At 45.6% G+C, this 18,690-nt stretch overlaps 11 non-coding genes across 11 annotated transcripts; 1 reads left to right on the top strand and 10 right to left on the bottom strand.

The window, feature by feature from the left end:
• Positions 1 to 1,618: 1,618 nt before the first annotated feature.
• trnaq-cug (transfer RNA glutamine (anticodon CUG)) lies at positions 1,619 to 1,690 on the bottom strand. The gene has a single exon. It is a non-coding gene; the product is annotated as a tRNA-Gln (tRNA).
• Positions 1,691 to 1,991: 301 nt separating this feature from the next.
• On the bottom strand, positions 1,992 to 2,064 carry trnaf-gaa (transfer RNA phenylalanine (anticodon GAA)). The gene has a single exon. It is a non-coding gene; the product is annotated as a tRNA-Phe (tRNA).
• A 106-nt stretch (positions 2,065 to 2,170) lies between these two features.
• Positions 2,171 to 2,244, bottom strand: trnai-aau (transfer RNA isoleucine (anticodon AAU)). The gene has a single exon. It is a non-coding gene; the product is annotated as a tRNA-Ile (tRNA).
• A 75-nt stretch (positions 2,245 to 2,319) lies between these two features.
• Positions 2,320 to 2,391, bottom strand: trnap-ugg (transfer RNA proline (anticodon UGG)). The gene has a single exon. It is a non-coding gene; the product is annotated as a tRNA-Pro (tRNA).
• Positions 2,392 to 3,329: 938 nt separating this feature from the next.
• On the top strand, positions 3,330 to 3,402 carry trnaa-agc (transfer RNA alanine (anticodon AGC)). Its single transcript has one exon. It is a non-coding gene; the product is annotated as a tRNA-Ala (tRNA).
• Positions 3,403 to 4,097: 695 nt separating this feature from the next.
• Positions 4,098 to 4,169, bottom strand: trnaq-cug (transfer RNA glutamine (anticodon CUG)). Its single transcript has one exon. It is a non-coding gene; the product is annotated as a tRNA-Gln (tRNA).
• Positions 4,170 to 4,263: 94 nt separating this feature from the next.
• Positions 4,264 to 4,335, bottom strand: trnaq-uug (transfer RNA glutamine (anticodon UUG)). Its single transcript has one exon. It is a non-coding gene; the product is annotated as a tRNA-Gln (tRNA).
• Positions 4,336 to 4,470: 135 nt separating this feature from the next.
• On the bottom strand, positions 4,471 to 4,543 carry trnaf-gaa (transfer RNA phenylalanine (anticodon GAA)). The gene has a single exon. It is a non-coding gene; the product is annotated as a tRNA-Phe (tRNA).
• Positions 4,544 to 4,649: 106 nt separating this feature from the next.
• trnai-aau (transfer RNA isoleucine (anticodon AAU)) lies at positions 4,650 to 4,725 on the bottom strand. Its single transcript has one exon. It is a non-coding gene; the product is annotated as a tRNA-Ile (tRNA).
• A 5,874-nt stretch (positions 4,726 to 10,599) lies between these two features.
• trnaq-cug (transfer RNA glutamine (anticodon CUG)) lies at positions 10,600 to 10,671 on the bottom strand. Its single transcript has one exon. It is a non-coding gene; the product is annotated as a tRNA-Gln (tRNA).
• A 94-nt stretch (positions 10,672 to 10,765) lies between these two features.
• Positions 10,766 to 10,837, bottom strand: trnaq-uug (transfer RNA glutamine (anticodon UUG)). Its single transcript has one exon. It is a non-coding gene; the product is annotated as a tRNA-Gln (tRNA).
• Between the last annotated feature and the right edge of the window lie 7,853 nt (positions 10,838 to 18,690).

Genomic DNA, 18,690 nt, shown 5'->3' on the forward strand with positions numbered 1-18,690 from the left:
CGTGAGGTGCAGGCTGACGTACGCTGGTGCCCACAGCAGAAGCCCGTCTTTTCAGGACATATGTCTTGAAAATGGCCATGTTGGTTTTGGGCCTGGCATCTGCCTTAACGAGGTACCTGATGAGTGCTTGAGCCTCCTTGCTCTGGTCCTCATAAACATCTTTCATGGACCGGCCCTGGAAGTCACCAAACTCCACCATCAAGCAGCCCTGGTCTCCAGTTGCCCGGGCTTCTGCCTGCATTTCCTGCTTCCTCTGATACTTCTCCACTTCTTCTGCCATCTCTCTAATTTGAGAAGAGTACTGTAGGAACAGTTGTTTATTTTCTGACAGGGGTGTTGTCTGCGCCGTCTCATTGGAAATGCTGAGCACCAAATACACGGCATACCCCAGAGAGTTTTCCAGGAGCCATCTAAATCTCTGGCCCTGGTACTTCCCAAACTGAAGTTTGCAGTGAGCCAGTACTAAAAACTGGTCACTGGGGTCTCCACCGTTTGTGCTGACAAAAGTACTGGCCTCTGACAGCACCTCCTCCTTAGGTTTGGCCCTTCCAGACTCCACATTTTCAAGGCGCCTCGCCTCCGCCGAAGGTGCCATGAGGAGTCGACTTGATGTTGCCGATTGCCGTTGAAAAGAGGGATATGCATACATTTTCTGAAATGAAAATCAGAAAAAGACTACTACCTTTTGCAATCTAAAAGACACCTGTATGTTAAGTGTGTAACAATAATTTAACAAGCTACGCATAAACTATATTACTGTGGTAATAAACATGGCCATGACATAAACTGTCCTGAAGTTGAGTTTTCTACAAAGGACAGGAATCCCTGACATATAAAATATGTAACGTCAATATGAAGTCTGAAATTTCCTTTTATTTTCAATGCTGTCATCTTAAACCATGATTACACACACACCAGGCTACAAAATATTACATTAAATATATCATACTTCAAATGTTGTCATCTTACCCCAGGGTTACACCAGGTGCTTTTACCTCTTAAAATCTCAGCCATTTTTCTGTGTTTTTAACTTTCTGGTCTACCTAAATTAAAATGAGCACTATTCCCACATACTTTGGCCCATATGGATACATTTGGCCTTTTTTTGTTTGTTTTTAGTTAAGACTCTCAATGTTTTTTTTATAAAAAAAAGTCATTATTATTACATTATTTTAGAAAATATCAATTATTTCTTGGTAAATGCAGTTTTCCATATCTCCACAACAATTTGGTAACGATTTTTACAATTAAAATGTGTGTGTGTTATTATGTGTTAATACCAAATATAAATGTAAATAGTTTAATCATTATTTTCATTCATAGGGCCCAGAAACCATGATTTCTTAGACAATAAACACATCATTGTTGACAGTAGCATAGCTTAATTAGCTGACGGTCGATAAATTTAACTTATCTGATCATTTATCATGTGAAAAGTTACAGGTTCACAGGTACTGAAGAAAGCATGAACTGTACATGCTAGCTAGCTATACTGACACGATTCATTTTCCAAAAATACCAGAACCACTGCCCTAAAGAGACAGACTGAGCATCGATGCAATGCGGCCACACTCTCTACGTTAGTTAGACATTGTCCTGCGCAAACTGGTGGCAAAATAGGTCCCACCGAGATTTGAACTCGGATCACTGGATTCAGAGTCCAAAGTGCTAACCATTACACCATGGAACCTTAACTGGTGCAGCTGTTGCTCACAGGGCCACAAACACTGGCACCATCGCCAAACTAGTGCTGTTTTATCTTTTCCTGCGGCAAGAAAGCACACAGGCTCGACCGAGATTCGAACTCAGATCGCTGGATTCAAAGCCCAGAGTGCTGACCATTACACCATGGAACCAAAACTGCTTGGTTGGAGGCCAACTTGGAAACAGATAGCTCTCTGGCTGTGGGGAAGCAGTTATACAGAGAGGTTGGAACCCAGTGATTTTTGGTCAATGGCCCGCCTCAAAAAAGGGAAAAGTGTGGGAGATGTTGCCGAAACCCGGGATCGAACCAGGGACCTTTAGATCTTCAGTCTAACGCTCTCCCAACTGAGCTATTTCGGCTACAACAAACCTCTGCTTAGCAAGCAGTGATTTCAGTGAGATCACCCTACTCTTTGTCAGAGCTGAAGAGCAGAGCAGAGATGAGCCCCCAGACAATAAAAACAGCTGGCCAGTACGGGGATCGAACCAGCGACCTTGGCGTTATTAGCACCACGCTCTAACCAGCTGAGCTAACCGGCCTGGCTTAGCCATCCATGTCTACCTGATTGTCTGCCTGCAATGAGACAATAAAGCTTCACATTTTAACCTGAACAAGGGCTCGTCCGGGATTTGAACCCGGGACCTCTCGCACCCAAAGCGAGAATCATACCCCTAGACCAACGAGCCTTCTTGCCCAGAGCCAAGAAAAAAGAGCTATTTCAGCATCAACAAAAGAAGGAACATGAACTAATGTGGAAGCAATCAAAGTCCTCGAGACAGTGTGAAAGGCTAACGAATGCAAGTTGGCCTCTTAATTGACCTAAAAATGGGGCTGTATCTAACATGTAGAGGGATGTTAGGGAGGACAGCTGAAACGGTCAGATGTCACTTAGACCAGCGGGTCTCAATTCCAGTCCTCGCGCCCCCTGCTCTTCACATTTTGTAAGTTTCTCGTATAGCTTCAGACATTTGTTCCATTCGAACGTAAGTGCCCTGAGAACTGGACATCACATGACATCCCTCCGTGATTCAAGTTCAAAGCGTATGTATACTTTCAATTCATAGTGAGTAATACAGTAGTGTATCGAGGTATACAGAGGTAAATGATGTCACACTTCTCCATGTGTGAAGAAGTTGTGCAGCACAAATCCGTGAACCAATGTTCCAAAGTGAAGTATACTTTGACGGATTTCCCCTGCTCAGGGAGTGGGGAGCAATGAACACTGTGTAGGGACCATGTCAATCGCTAGGAGCTCACTTCTAATGAGCTGATTATCCGAATCAGGTGTGCTAACAAAGAGAGACATGCAAAACATGCAGACCTGGGGGGAGCGAGGACTAGAATTGAGAACCGCTTCCTTAGACTTTAAGTCAGTGTGAGCAAAAGAGGTGAAAAGTTGTCTGCATGACCCGAGTGTTCCAAGGTAGCCTACATAATACAAGAATCCATACACATTCATACTGGCGTAACAAGACCGAGAAGGTCCTTAAACACAAAAGCTTAATCTCTTTGTTAATTCGACAACATAATCTTGGCCAGTGCAAAGGAGCATGCCCAGAGGAGGGACAGCCTCTTTGCATCAAACCCGTCATTCCCAGCTATGCTCGTCATTCTTGAAAGGCCAGGGGAATTAGCTCAAATGGTAGAGCGCTCGCTTAGCATGCGAGAGGTAGTGGGATCGATGCCCGCATTCTCCAAGTTGGCTCCTGCCCTTTTACTCACACATCCCTAGATCAGTGGTTTTCAATCCTGTCCTGGAGGCATCCCTGCCCTGCACATTTCGCATTTCCCCTCATCTAACAAACCTGTTTCAAATCATCAGCTCATTAGTAGAGACTGCAAGACCTGATTTGGGTGTGTCTAATAAGGGAGACATACAAAATGTTCAGGGCAGGGGTGCCTCCAGAAGAGGTTTGAAAACCATTGCCCTAAAGAGACCGACTGAGCGTTGACGCAATGCTGCCACACTCCCACGTTAGCTTTTTTTGGGCTCACAGCTGCCAAAAAGTATTTCAGACATGGTCCTGTGCAAATTGGTTGCAAAACAGTGCCATTTTACGCACAGTTCCCTAAAGCAGTGGTTTTCAAACCTGTCCTGGAGGCACCCCTGCCCTCCAAATTTTGAATGTTTCCCTCATCTAACACACCTGTTTCAAATCATCAGCTCATTAGTAGAGACCGTGAGACCTTATTTGGGTGTGTCTAATAAGGGAGACAATAAAAATGTGCCTGGCAGGGGTGCCTCCAGGACAGGTTAGAGAACCACTGCCCTAAAAAGACAGACTGAGCATCGATGCAATGCGGCCACACTCTCTACGTTAGTTAATTTTTTTGGACTAAAAGGTGCCGAAAAGTATTTCCGACATTGTCCTGCGCAAACTGGTGGCAAAGTAGGTCCCACCGAGATTTGAACTCGGATCACTGGATTCAGAGTCCAGAGTGCTAACCATTACACCATGGAACCTTATCTGGTGCAGCTGTTGCTCACATGGCCACAAACACTGGCACCATCGCCAAACTAGTGCTGTTTTATCTTTTCCTGCGGCAAGAAAGCACACAGGCTCCACCGAGATTCGAACTCAGATTGCTGGATTCAAAGCCCAGAGTGCTGACCATTACACCATGGAACCGAAACTGCTTGGTTGGAGGCCAACTTGGAAACAGATAGCTCTCTGGTTGTGGGGAAAAGTTATACAGAGAGGTTGGAACCCAGTAATTTTTGGTCAATGGCCCGCCTCAAAAAAGGGGAAAAGTGCGGGAGATGTTGCTGAAACCCGGGATCAAACCAGGAACCTTTAGATCTTCAGTCTAACGCTCTCCCAACTGAGCTATTTTGGCTACAACAAACCTCTGCTTAGCAAGCAGTGATTTCAGTGAGATCACCCTACTCTTTGTCAGAGCTGAAGAGCAGAGCAGAGATGAGCCCCCAGACAATAAAAACAGCTGGCCAGTACGGGGGTCGAACCCACAACCTTGGCGTTATTAGCACCACGCTCTAACCAGCTGAGCTAACCGGGGCCTAAAAATGGGGCTGTATCTAACATGTAGAGGGATGTTAGGGAGGACAGCTGAAACGGTCAGATGTCACTTAGACCAGCGGGTCTCAATTCCAGTCCTCGCGCCCCCTGCTCTTCACATTTTGTAAGTTTCTCGTATAGCTTCAGACATTTGTTCCATTCGAACGTAAGTGCCCTGAGAACTGGACATCACATGACATCCCTCCGTGATTCAAGTTCAAAGCGTATGTATACTTTCAATTCATAGTGAGTAATACAGTGGTGTATCGAGGTATACAGAGGTAAATGATGTCACACTTCTCCATGTGTGAAGAAGTTGTGCAGCACAAATCCGTGAACCAATGTTCCAAAGTGAAGTATACTTTGACGGATTTCCCCTGCTCAGGGAGTGGGGAGCAATGAACACTGTGTAGGGACCATGTCAATCGCTAGGAGCTCACTTCTAATGAGCTGATTATCCGAATCAGGTGTGCTAACAAAGAGAGACATGCAAAACATGCAGACCTGGGGGGAGCGAGGACTAGAATTGAGAACCGCTTCCTTAGACTTTAAGTCAGTGTGAGCAAAAGAGGTGAAAAGTTGTCTGCATGACCCGAGTGTTCCAAGGTAGCCTACATAATACAAGAATCCATACACATTCATACTGGCGTAACAAGACCGAGAAGGTCCTTAAACACAAAAGCTTAATCTCTTTGTTAATTCAACAACATAATCTTTGTCAGTGCAAAGGAGCAAGCCCAGAGGAGGGACAGCCTCTTTGCATCAAACCCGTCATTCCCAGCTATGCTCGTTAGCTAGCATTAGTAGAGACTGCAAGACCTGATTTGGGTGTGTCTAATAAGGGAGACAATAAAAATGTGCAGGGCAGGGGTGCCTCCAGGACAGGTTTGAAAACCACTGCCCTAAATAGACAGACTGAGCATCGATGCAATGCGGCCACACTCTCTACGTTAGTTAATTTTTTGGGACTAAAAGCTGCCGAAAAGTATTTCAGACATTGTCCTGCGCAAACTGGTTGCAAAATAGGCAGGGCACCAGAAACATCTGAGACACAACAGGGGCAGTGGGTGTGTCAGGAACCAATGGGTGTGGTGCTGTCGGCCTGGGACAAATTGGCCTTAACTGGGTGGACGTGGCTGAACGCTGAGGGTGTACGGCTGATGGCCAGATTGAAGTTGCTGTGGCAGATGTACAGGTAGCTGAGGGCCCAATCTTTCTAAACTTGGTCTTTGCCTGTCCAGCTGTGTCTGGTGGCATCTGGTAGGTATGCAACTGGTGGCTATATTGTGGAGGCACAACAGGCTGTACTCGTGCTGGAGGCAAAGCATCCAAAGCCACTGGACGTGCCTCTGGAAGGTCCAGCCCTTGCAACAGCAAGGAGACCTCCTGACCCTTTAAACGGTTATTGTGCCACGTCGTAAGAGTCCTCTGATTTACCTCAACTAGCTGAAGGGTTGTGTCACTCATCACCGTTCCATTGCTCAAGATTAGCTGCCGAATTCTTCTGTAATCACGAAGAATGAGATCCCATCTAGACAGAGATTCTGTCCGCTGTTTCTTGGGGCTTCGGTGGATGTTACATAACCTTATGAAAATCATTTCAACAAGGCAACAGCAATTAGGCCACTGTGCTGGAGAGCCGCTAGAACCCAAAACACACCTTTTTGTGCTTTCGACACCAGGAGTGAAGACAGCTTTCTTTTTCGGGGACCTAAAACGTCCTGTAAGTAGCCTGTCTTGATGACGAGCAGCATACACTACCCTGTCTTTATGAAATTTGTCCAGGTTCTGCCAAAAACCCACAATGGTCGCAACTTGTTGGTTGGTAAGTGTGAGGCTTGTCTGTGTGCGCAGCTCCACCAGACACTCCACCAACGCATCCACCCGGTCCATTCAAGGAATGCAGTGCTCGTCAACAGCCTGGAAAATATAACTGTTGGTTAGGTATTTACATGCTGTTAAGAAAGTTTACTGCTTAATGGCAAATAACTAAATGAGTCACAATTCGTATAGAAAAGGAAAATTTACCATTGCTGAGGGTGTATCTAAAGGAGCCTGGACACTGAGCAGTGGTGGAGTCTGGACACTGGGCACTGGTGCAGCTACACTGGGCACTGGTGCAGCTGAAGGAGCCTGGACTCTGAGCAGTGGTGAAGCCAGGACACTGGGCACTGGTGCAGCTGAAAAAGCCCGGACTCTGAGCAGTGGTGGAGCCTGGACACTGGGCACTGGTGCAGCTGAAGGAGCCCGGACACTGGGCACTGGTGCAGCTACACTGGGCACTGGTGCAGCTGAAGGAGCCTGGACACTGGGCACTGGTACAGCTGAAGGAGCCTGGACTCTGGGCAGTGGTGGAGCCTGGACACTGGCCACTGGTGCAGCTACACTGGGCACAGGTGCAGCTGAAGGAGCCTGGACACTGGGCACTGGTGGAGTCTGGACACTGGGCACTGGTGCAGCTGAAGGAGCCTGGACACTGGGCACTGGTGGAGTCTGGACACTGGACACTGGTGCAGCTACACTGGGCACTGGTGCAGCTGAAGGAGCCCGCACTCTGGGCAGTGGTGGAGCCTGGACACTGGGCACTGGTGCAGCTGAAGGAGCCTGGACACTGGGCACTGGTGCAGCTACACTGGGCACTGGTGCAGCTGAAGGAGCCTGGACAATGGGCACTGGTGCCGCTACACTGGGCACTTGTGCAGCTGAAGGAGCCTGGACACTGGGCCATGGTGGAGCCTGGACACTGGGCACTGGTGCAGCTACACTTGGCACTGGTGCAGCTGAAGGAGCCTGGACACTGGGCACTGGTGCAGCTACACTGGGCACTGGTGCAGCTGAAGGAGCCTGGACACTGGGCCATGGTGGAGTCTGGACACTGGGCACTGGTGCAGCTGAAGGAGCCTGGACACTGGGCACTGGTGGAGTCTGGACACTGGGCACAGGTGCAGCTACATTGGGCACTGGTGCAGCTGAAGGAGCCTGGACACTGGGAACTGGTGCAGCTGGTAGAACTGGTGGACCTGAAAGGACTAAGTCATCTGATGCCACACGATTTGCCACTGTGGCTTCCTCTCCAAAGAAATCAATGAAACCCTCATCCCTTTCCACTTGCTCCTCCACATCTATCTCCTCCAGCAAATGAGAGGTCCTCTCAGAGGTAGGGCACATGTCCTCCAGGGGCTGACTATTCTGCCTCAACAAGTACTGTACTCCAATGAGCTCTCCTGAGGAAATATTTGTAACAGAAAACGTTTTTAATGGAAATTATGCAGAAAGGTTTATTCAGAAATGCATTAAATATTTTGTTGTCCACTTCTGTATGAACAATATATATCTAATTCAGAGGGTATCATAAAAAGACAGGATTACTCTATATTCTACTATGTATTTTATTTTCTCCCTTGAAACCTAGAACACAGAATAATGTACAAATATTCTGGTAGTATAATTTTTCTCTGATATGTCAAAATTACATTATTACTGTCCAAAAGCAATTGTAATTTTAACAAAAACATGCTACATCATAAGCTGCATTTATCAAAATATGTTTACCTGTGTATACTGCAGGTCGAGTGAAGCTTGGGACCAATTTGCTGCCATACAACTTATTGTAGTTCTCATTGACAGAGTAAACCAGCTCCCCTGTGTAAGAGCGCAGAGTTGAACCTTCATCTGCAACAGCAGCTTCAGCCCGGTCCTGATTCCAGCGTAATAAACCTTCCAGGAGATAAATCTGGAAGTTCAGGCTGTTTGCGCTGTTCCCTAGAAAAAGAAATAGAAAGCCAAATATTGCTTTGAGAAAATGCAAAACAGAAAATTTAATCTGCAAATATCTTGATAAACATGAATTAGTGGCAAAATGTGGTATATTCTGACATGACAAACCTGGAATAAATCTGCTTAGGTGGCAGTGAAATGATTCCAGGGATGTGGAGCCTCTGGCACAACGATAGGTTTTTAGAACCACCCCACCCTTGTTTGTAGTTCCAGTTTCAGTATAGAGCGGCACATTTGGAGGATCTTGGATACAGGTGACGTGCCGCCTCTGGACATTCCAGATGTGCTGCATTCTCACACTGTCAAGTAGTGGAACACCAAGAGCATCATTCCCCTTGCCACCCATGAGCTCTTTGATAAGCATATCAAGGAGGCGGATAGTGGTTTCTTCTCCTCGTGTTCTCCTCCTGCAGTGCTGGAGCAGCTCAGCTTTAGTTAAATGATGGTCCAGTTCTGCCTCCGTCAGTGTAGGCCAGCCCTGTTGGATGAGTTGCTCCCTTTTGGCCCGTCTCAGCAGAGTGAGATCCCCTGCATCCCACTCAAAAATACAGGATGACAGCCTAGCCATAAAAGTAGGGTACAACTGGTGGGCATCAGTGGTGCACCCTACTGCCAGACGTCGCATAAAATGCCAAATGTCTAGGCGGACGATGACATCGGGCCAGCCGCTGAACCGCCTCTTCAATTTAGTCTCTCCCACTGTCTTGCAACAATCACAGTCCACATAAATGATTTTGGGAGGATCAACACCAGCACTCCGGTATCGCTCCATGAGCCCTGCAGCCATGTGGTCTAACCCAGCCCCTTCATTCGCAGTCAGGACACTCATCAGCACCTGACCTATCTCATTGCCCACTGAGGTAAGCCACTGTGCTGTGCCTTTCGCAGGCCTGCTCAACTTCTTGGTGATCTGAAAGAAACAATAAGCATAGCAAACAATACAACAGGCATCCAAATCAGTTACACTGAAAAAAATAAAGCTCTCTCGGTCTAAAAATACATTATAGATAAGGGTACAGTCAAGTAAGCAGCTTATCTGACCTTCTTAGTTGAATCCATTTTTAAAATTGATCCATACGTGGATGTTATGCTGGCCTTTATGTGATCGAGCCTGTTGAGAATGTCCTGACTGTATACAGTGAGGAGCCATTTGTAGCTGGGTACTGAAGCAAGTGGTGGTGGCTCCTGGAAGTGCACCGGATGCAGGCCACGATTATCAAAAAAGGCCACACACTCTGATGTGTACCGAAGCGCACGTTTCAAGTTCAAAGCGTATGTATATGTTCAATTCATAGTGAGTAATACAGTGGTGTATCGAGGTATACAGAGGTAAAGGATGTCACACTTCTCCATGTGTGAAGAAGTTGCGCAGCACAAATCCGTGAACCAATGTTCCAAAGTGAAGTATACTTTGACGGATTTCCCCTGCTCAGGGAGTGGGGAGCAATGAACACTGTGTAGGGACCATGTCAATCGCTAGGAGCTCACTTCTAATGAGCTGATTATCCGATTCAGGTGTGCTAACAAAGAGAGACATGCAAAACATGCAGACCTGGGGGGAGCGAGGACTAGAATTGAGAACCGCTTCCTTAAACTTTAAGTCAGTGTGCTCCAAGAAAGGTTTGAAAACCATTGCCCTAAAAAGACCGACTGAGCGTTGACGCAATGCTGCCACACTCCCACGTTAGCTTTTTTTGGGCTCACAGCTGCCAAAAAGTATTTCAGACATGGTCCTGTGCAAATTGGTTGCAAAACAGTGCCATATTACACACAGTTCCCTAAAACAGTGGTTTTCAAACCTGTCCTGGAGGCACCCCTGCCCTTCACATTTTGAATGTTTCCCTCATCTAACACACCTGTTTCAAATCATCAGCTCATTAGTAGAGACCGTGAGACCTTATTTGGATGTGTCTAATAAGGGAGACAATAAAAATGTGCAGGGCAGGGGTGCCTCCAGGACAGGTTTGAGAACCACTGCCCTAAAGAGACAGACTGAGCATTGATGCAATAATCCACACTCTCTACGTTAGTTAATTTTTTTGGACTAAAAGCTGCCGAAAAGTATTTCAGACATTGTCCTGCTCAAACTGGTTGCAAAATAGGTCCCACTGAGATTTGAACTCAGATCACTGGATTCAGAGTCCAGAGTGCTAACCATTACACCATGGAACCTTAACTGGTGCAGTTGTTGCTCACAGGGCCACAAACACTGGCACCATCGCCAAACTAGTGCTGTTTTATCTTTTCCTGTGGCAAGAAAGCACACAGGCTCCACCGAGATTCGATCTCAGATCGCTGGATTCAAAGCCCAGAGTGCTGACCATTACACCATGGAACCGAAACTGATTGGTTGGAGGCCAACATGGAAACAGATAGCTCTCTGGCTGTGGGGAAGCAGTTATACAGAGAGGTTGGAACCCAGTGATTTTTGGTCAATGGCCCTCTTCAAAAAAGGGAAAAGTGTGGGAGATGTTGCCGAAACCCGGAATCGAACCAGGGACCTTTAGATCTTCAGTCTAACGCTCTCCCAAATGAGCTATTTTGGGAACTAAATCAAGCAGGGATTTCAGTGAGATCACCCTACTCTTTGTCGGAGCTGAAGAGCAGATCAGAGATGAGCCCCCAGACATTAAAAACAGCTGGCCAGTACGGGGATCAAACCCACGACCTTGGCATTATTAGCACCACGCTCTAACCTGCTGAGCTAACTTAGCCCACCGTGTCTGCCTGATTGGAAAAAACCTGCCATAATGAATGCAATGAGAAAATAAAGCTTCACGTTTTAACCTGAACAAGGGCTCGTCCGGGATTTGAACCCGGGACCTCTCGCACCCAAAGCATGAAACATACCCCTAGTCCAACGAGCCTTCTTGCCCAAAGCCAAGAAAAAAGAGCTATTTCAGCATCAACAAAAGAAGGAACATGAACTAACGTGGAAGTAATCAAAGTCCTCGAGACAGTGTGAAAGGCTAACGAATGCAAGTTGGCCTCTTAATTGACCTAAAAATGGGGCTGTATCTAACATGTAGAGGGATGTTAGGGAGGACAGCTGAAACGGTCAGATGTCACTTAGACCAGCGGGTCTCAATTCCAGTCCCGGAAGGGAGGAGGCCAACTTGGAAACAGATAGCTCTCTGGCTGTGGGGAAGCAGTTATACCTGTTCCTCTGGGTGTAACGGGACACAGAAGCAGCAGCGCTGGAGCAGGCGCTGGAGCAGGCGGAGCTGGGCCTGGACCGGATGTCAAAGCACCAGAAGATGGAATCACCATCGACACAGTCATGTCTGGGTTAAGGACTAGTGTGCCTAACAGTGACCCAGGTGCTGAAATGGGCTGCACAACTCCTGCTGCTGTGGGGACGGGTGCGATAGGGCACTCCCTTTTGGCAGAAGTGGGCCGGCGACCCGGTCGCAGAATTGGAGCCTGTCCTTCTCGATTTGGCGGAAGGATAAATTGATGTTTTGGGCCTGATGTTGATGGCACGTCATCCAATTTTTCCCTCGGCAGAGGAAGCTGCGTATCAGCCACATCAATTGGGTCAGATGGAGTCAGTCCCTGGGCGAGGACACTCATTTCCTGATTCTTCTGCTGCCGTTGAAACCTGAAAGTAAATTACTTGTAAAATATATATATATATATATATATATATATATATATATATGTATGTGTGTGTGTGTGTGTGTGTGTGTGTGTATGTGTACAGAAGTATTCAGTTCCCTTGAACCAAATAATGTGCCTTGCTTACCACTGAATGAGTGTCCTCTGGTTCAGCTCAAACAGCTGGATCATTGTTTCATCCATCAGCCTTCGACTGTTAAGCACCAGGTCTCGGATGTGGTGGTAATCTGAAAGGATTTTAGACCACCTGGGGGTGCAAACTCCAGCCTTCTTGGTCGGTGACTTGTGTAAAGCACACAGCTTCATACAAATGGCCTCAACCAAGCGGCTGGTGCTGGGCCACTGTGCTGGACCCCCAGGATGTCCAATCAGACACCGTTTCACACTCTCCACACCCGGTGTGACTCCGGAGCGCTTCGGTGCCTTAAAGCGCCCATGTGTCAGCTGAGGCTGATGTCGAGGCTGATAGTTGACCCGCTGTTTATCAACATCAGGGAGAACTGTCCACAGCTGGATGGCCTCTGTCACCTGCAGGTCGGTGAGGTAAGGAGCCTCACGAAGACCCACCAGGAAACCAGCCAGATCCTGGACCTTGTCCCACCCAGCGATGCCATCAGGTCCAATGACTGCTCCCTAGTAAATGCAGATTAGTGTTAATATACACTTCCAGTCAAAAGCCTTTGAACAGAAAGATTTTTTTTACATTTTTTAAAGAATTATGCTCAACAAGCCTGCATTTATTTTATTCAAATACAACAAAAGCCATTATATTGTGAAATAATTTTACTATTTAAAAAAAAAATGCTTTCTATTTGAATATAGTTTAAAGTGTAAGTTATTTCTGTGATGCACAGCTGTATTTTCAGCATCATTCCTGAGTCTTCAGTGTCACATGATCTTCAGAAATCATTCAGATATCCAAATTTGTTGTTCTAGAAACCTTTTTTTATTGATATTATTATCATCAATATTTAGAACAGTTGTGTACATTTTGTTCAAGATTCTTTGATGAATAGAAGGATCCAAGATAAGAGTTTATCTGTAATAAAAAGCTTTTTTAACATTATACACTATACCATCCAAAAGTGTGGAGTCAGAACATTTAAATCATTATATATTTAGTATTAAATTATAGAAATTAATACTTTTATTTAGCAAGGACGCATTAAATAGATGATAAAGACATTTATAATGTTACAATATATACACTGAACTTTCTATTCATCAAAGAAACCTAAACAAAAAATCTCTAGAAGCTATTTTTAACCTAATAATAATAATATAGCACCTGGCACCCGTTTTTTTTAGCAGCAAATTGGAATGATTTCTGAAGAATCGTGTGCCCTGAGTAATGATGTTAAATTCAGCATTGAAATCACAAGACTGAATTACTTTTTTAAATATATTCAAATGGATAGCAGTTATTTTAAATAGTAAAAATATTTCAAAATATTACTGCTTTTGTTGTATTTTGAATCAAATAAATGCAGGCTTAAAAAAAAACACCTTGCTTGTAGTGTATTTGGAATAAAACGAGACTGAAACAAAATAAAGCCCTTAGAGTGTCTTACCTGAGCCTCGCCGGAGACACTGCTTCCAGTGTCAGATGGCTGTGACAGCACTGAAGAGGCAGGGGCGAGATACTGTCCCTCTCCTCCAGATGATGTGGACGGCTCAGCCAGTGATGCTGGGGACTGAGGCAGAGGCAAAGATGAGGGGCTGTTTCTGAGATCACGGCAGGGGTCATCCTCATACAGCACTGGAACTGTGATGTCCTCCATGCTCTCTTCCTCAAACCCCTCATCTAGCAGGTCCTGATAATCAACCTCCTCCACCAGCCGGTCTTCCTCCTCTGGGTTCTGGAGCACTGGAGTCAGTGTTTTGCCAGTCTGGCTGTAAAGGTACTCGATTCCCAGCAATTCACCTACAATAATAAAATGATAAAAAAAGAAAAAAAGTGCTCTTAATAATTTATCAAGTACATTGGAGGCTAAATAGATAACTTAATAGAATATTGCAAAAGAACAAATTAAATTTCTTACCTGTATATGCTCCAGGAGGGCGATAGCGCTCATCCCAGGGCTTCCCAAAGACTGTTCGGCTAAGCCGGTCCACAGCCTCTCTCATGGCACTGCCATATGTCCGAATGGAGGACGCCCGTTTTATGGCATCTTCCATTTGGTCATCATTCCACCGCATCAAGCCCTCAAGGAGATAGGCCTGAAAATGCGCATCGCTGGCACTTGTTCCTAAAAGTTAAATAATATTAAAAAATATATAAAAAAGGGTTTTATATGTCACATTTGTACAATATATGTACTACACATAAGGTGCTCTGAAGTAACTTGTATACTACATTTAATAGAGTTGTGTAACTAAATTAAAAATGATTGTCACTTATTCCTGTATTACTAGTGACTTGTTAGTCAAGACAGCTTTGTCAATGCTAATGACATTAAAAAGTAATTGCAATGTAGAGTGTGACATTTATTAATGCGGCATTACTTTAAAGTGATGGAAGCAGTTACAGTGCTTATATTTTCTACAGAAAAATAATAATCCATATGCATGTAATACCTGGAATAAAATGGTTCAGGTGGAGGTGGAACGACTCCAAGGAGGTAGAGCCACGAGCACACCTGTAGCAGCACAGCTCCACGCTGCCTTTCTCCTCCACCCCCCTGGTCCTCCTCCGGCAGTGCAGTGCCAACTCCCTCCGGGTAATGCGAGCACTGACCGCCTTTTCTGAGATGTGGCCAGTCTTCTTTGCCGCCAGGTCACTCTCTTTTGCAGAGCGAAGAGCAGCCACATCCTCTGGATCCCACTGAAAGATGCACGTGGACAGACGTGCCATGAAGATCCCGTAGAGTGGATGAGCCTCTGTCGTTACACCTGCAGCAAATCGCCGCATGAAGTGCCAGATGTCGAGGCACACTACAAGCTCATCCCACTCCGAAAACATGATCTTCACCCGCGATTGGCCATACTGACTGCAGCAGTCCCTGTCCACGTACATCACTTTTGGGGCTGCCTCTCCTGCCTCTCGGTAGCGTTTCATCAGACCAGCTGCCATGGAGTCCAGTCCATGTCCCTCGGCAGCTGTCAGCACAGAGACAAGGACGTGGCCGTGTTCATTTCCGACATTTGTGCACCAGGCAGCTGTTCCTGAAGCAGCACCGGCAAGTTTCTTTGTGACCTATTGGGAAAAATAAAAGATGTGCTCTTTATGTATGCACATCACACACATATCCATATCTGGCAAATTTCTGGATATAAACAGGGCTTTGATACCTTTTTTGTCGAATCCATCTTGAGAACACAGCCAAAGACAGATGTTAATTTGGCCTTGACCTCGTGCAGTCGCCCCAGAACATCCCTGGCATACACGGCTAACAGCCACTTAGGTTTAGGCAGGGCAGGTAAAAGTGGAGGACCAGCAAACACAGGAGGCTGCACAAGGGAGGACCTTGTGAATGGTTCGCAGGCAGTCAGGTACTGCAAGACACGCTGTGTCCATGCCTCACTGTGCTGTTCCATCAGCTTCCTGTAAAGCTGAGTCACACTGTTGCCCAGTGTCCTCTCCCTCATCATCCTCAGCACCCGGTTGTCACATGAGTATCTAAGGAAACAACAGTATAATCATGCAAATGCTTTAGTTGGTAAAAAATAACCCATATAAAAGCACCTAATAATGAATGATTGTCATTATGAATTACCTGTATGTCAGCAAAGCTGGAAACTGACTGCGGTGGCCCATATCCAGCTGTCCTAGGATGTCCTCAGACCAGGCAGGATATTTCTTTTTGCAGCGTTTGCACTCCAGATACTCAGTGGCAAGGTCATACCACCCGTCGATGTCCACGACCTTACGCACGGTACGGTAAATTCCTGCCGCTGTTAGTCTGTGCTTACCACAGTCTGGGCGAACACAGACAAGAGGAAATAACCACATCTTCAGCGGCATCCATAAGAAAAGGGGCCGACAGAAGAAGAGGTCAGGTGAGGCAGGGGGCTGAGTGTTTATTAAAGGGGGCTGAGGAGGATACCACCAAAGTTTCAGCTGGGACACTAGTTCTGACTTGCCGGTTCGTGGGTTGGCCTTAAATAGTGTGTTCCGGATCCACTCATGCTGGAAAGGTGGAAGTTGATCTTTCCAGTGACTTGGAAGCTCAGCTGGTGGCTGGTGATGTGAAGGAGCTGGTGCCTTGGCAGTTTCCACTGATGGAGATGGACCAGCACAGTCCTCTGAGTGAATAGTAAAAAAAAAGCAATAAGGATGACTGTTGCATTTGATAGTAATATGCCATAAATGCAGCGCTCAAACAGCCTGCAAAGCACAATTTTTGGACAAGTATTCATAAATATTATGTTATATTTAGGAACGAGAGTGAAGAAAGTGGTACTAGTGTTAAGGAAGCAAAGAACACAGCATACACTATATTAATTTAAGGAGAATGAGGATCAGATGGAATGGAGGAAGGAAAATGTGGTGTGATGAATTAACTGTAAAGCAACGAAGCCCACGGACATGAAGCATACACACAGATAGAGTAAGGAAAAACTGTTCCTCTAATCATTAGAACAATGAATCTCCACCACCCTGTCTGCTCAGGGAGAGCTGAAGAGTGTGTGAGAAGAGCAAGCGGTGTGAAAAAGTTATCTGGTGATTATCTAACAACGGGTAAGTTCGGAAACGCAAATAAATAAACTGACACCTTGGAACATCCTTACGGTTTTGAAGAAGTGCACTCAAAGAAAGCATCCCGCTTGAGGCATGATATGATATAATTCTGTATTGTAAACAAAACATATTTTAAAATGTTGATTATTTTCCCCCAAGAAATAACGCTTCTCAGTGTGTTTTCACAAAACATTCTTGTAATATGTGCATTTGTGTCATATGCCACACCTGTATTTAGCTGTGCTTCACATTGTGATGCAGCAAATACCAGCTCCTCATCGTCATCTTCTGCAATGGGAACGGACTTGCCTGGAGCATAAATGTTAAAACTATCATTGTGAACAATACACAGAGACAAACATATGTAAGATGGTGCTTACTTACCAGTAGCGAAAAGCTGCATGGGGGGCAAATGTTTGGCTGGGGGTTCTGCTGCTGGAGGAGGTAAAGTGGACTGCAATAATGGATCTGGAAACGGCAAGTTGACAAGTTTGCCATAATGATAAATTAATATATGTAGAAATGCTTTAGGTAAAATTCTATATTCACACTCCTACTCACAGGGTTTAACTGGTGACGTGAGTTTTTTCGCCAGCTGTGAAGGCGACAAATTTTTGCCACGTGCCAACAGCGCTTTCACAGTTGCGGTTTTCTGTACACCAGTTTGGATAGCTGCAGGTGGAGGTGCAGTGGTTGCAGAAGCACTGGAGGTTGCAGCGTGAGGTGCAGGCTGACGTACGCTGGTGCCCACAGCAGAAGCCCGTCTTTTCAGGACATATGTCTTGAAAATGGCCATGTTGGTTTTGGGCCTGGCATCTGCCTTAACGAGGTACCTGATGAGGGCTTGAGCCTCCTTGCTCTGGTCCTCATAAACATCTTTCATGGACCGACCCTGGAAGTCACCAAACTCCACCATCAAGCAGCCCTGGTCTCCAGTTGCCCGGGCTTCTGCCTGCATTTCCTGCTTCCTCTGATACTTCTCCACTTCTTCTGCCATCTCTCTAATTTGAGAAGTGTACTGTAGGAACAGTTGTTTATTTTCTGACAGGGGTGTTGTCTGCGTCGTCTCATTGGAAATGCTGAGCACCAAATACACGGCATAACCCAGAGAGTTTTCCAGGAGCCATCTAAATCTCTGGCCCTGGTACTTCCCAAACTGAAGTTTGCAGTGAGCCAGTACTAAAAACTGGTCACAGGGGTCTCCACCGTTTGTGCTGACAAAAGTACTGGCCTCTGACAGCACCTCCTCCTTAGGTTTGGCCCTTCCAGACTCCACATTTTCAAGGCGCCTCGCCTCCGCCGAAGGTGCCATGAGGAGTCGGCTTGATGTTGCCGATTGCCGTTGAAAAGAGGGATATGCATACATTTTCTGAAATGAAAATCAGAAAAAGACTACTACCTTTTGCAATCTAAAAGACACCTGTATGTTAAGTGTGTAACAATAATTTAACAAGCTACGCATAAACTATATTACTGTGGTAATAAACATGGCCATGACATAAACTGTCCTGAAGATGAGTTTTCTACAAAGGACAGGAATCCCTGACATATAAAATATGTAACGTCAATATGAAGTCTGAAATTTCCTTTTATTTTCAATGCTGTCATCTTAAACCATGATTACACACACACCAGGCTACAAAATATTACATTAAATATATTATACTTCAAATGTTGTCATCTTACCCCAGGGTTACACCAGGTGCTTTTACCTCTTAAAATCTCAGCCATTTTTCTGTGTTTTTAACTTTCTGGTCTACCTAAATTAAAATGAGCACTATTCCCACATACTTTGGCCCATATGGATACATTTGGCCTTTTTTTGTTTGTTTTTAGTTAAGACTCTCAATGTTTTTTTATAAAAAAAGTCATTATTATTACATTATTTTAGA

Source organism: Carassius carassius, chromosome 8, assembly GCF_963082965.1.
Source record: "Carassius carassius chromosome 8, fCarCar2.1, whole genome shotgun sequence".
NCBI lineage: Eukaryota > Metazoa > Chordata > Actinopteri > Cypriniformes > Cyprinidae > Carassius > Carassius carassius.